Source organism: Sinocyclocheilus rhinocerous, unplaced genomic scaffold, assembly GCF_001515625.1.
Source record: "Sinocyclocheilus rhinocerous isolate Xijiao unplaced genomic scaffold, SAMN03320098_v1.1 C36129254, whole genome shotgun sequence".
Taxonomy (NCBI): domain Eukaryota; kingdom Metazoa; phylum Chordata; class Actinopteri; order Cypriniformes; family Cyprinidae; genus Sinocyclocheilus; species Sinocyclocheilus rhinocerous.
In genome coordinates this window covers 1-843 of record NW_015773889.1, presented here as the reverse complement: position 1 = coordinate 843, position 843 = coordinate 1, and the positions used below count along the sequence as shown (strand labels likewise).

At 40.6% G+C, this 843-nt stretch overlaps 1 long non-coding RNA gene across 1 annotated transcript; it reads right to left on the bottom strand.

Moving 5' to 3' along the window:
- Nucleotides 1–175: 175 nt before the first annotated feature.
- LOC107735545 (uncharacterized) lies at nt 176–842 on the bottom strand. Its single transcript, XR_001639440.1, has 3 exons — nt 762–842; nt 572–676; nt 176–301 (listed from the first exon to the last, which is right to left on the bottom strand). It is a non-coding gene; the product is annotated as an uncharacterized LOC107735545 (long non-coding RNA).
- Between the last annotated feature and the right edge of the window lies 1 nt (nt 843).

Sequence of the window (843 nt, the reverse complement as noted above, 5' to 3'; positions counted from 1 at the left end):
AGAGAGAAAAAATAAATCAAGTAGACCTAGAAACTTTGTGAAACAGCTGGATACACATTTTCTTTGCTGCTGAAGTCAGCATTTTGCGTTTGTTTTTTTAAAAAGAACTATATTTTATAGCGACTGCCTAGAAGTAAAATACTGTCTCAAAGTTTAATAAACCATCTCACCGCCTCCAGAAGACACACGTGTCGCAGCTCTCCGAGACGACTGTTCAAAAGGCTCTGCAGACTCTGCTTTCGCTCCTGCAGCTCTGAGATTCGTTCTGCTTGCAGCTTGCTGTCCTGACAGCCCTGGACATCTGTGCATGAGCAGCATGATGTGCATTAGAAAGTAAGCCAAAGTTCAAATTATATTTACACTGCCATTCTTCACATGTCTGTTATTTTTGATCAAATAAATGCAGCTTTGGTGAGCATAAGAGACAAAAACAAAAATCTTACATATTAAAACTGAAGCATGACAAAACGGAGCATGCTAAATTAAATAGCCAAGATCAACCAACACAAAAATCTATAGCATATATTGTGCTTCCATACTCCATTATCAATATGGAAATATGTATGCTCACCTGGAGCCCCTAAGCCCATGGCAGTGATCAGGCGACCTTTGACCTCCATAGAATGGATTTGAGGAAGTCTTGTGAAGTCTTTAGCTCCCAATTAACCCTCAGCTCCTGCGGACAAAGAATGTAGAGCTAATGAATATGATATAATTTGAGTAACAAATGAACTGAGACTGATTTGAGAACCTCCAATCACCTTGTAGTTTGAGTCACGTGAGGCATGTCATTCTGTGTTGGGGTCTACAATGCTACAGTATCCCAATGGCCTGCAGGGGGAG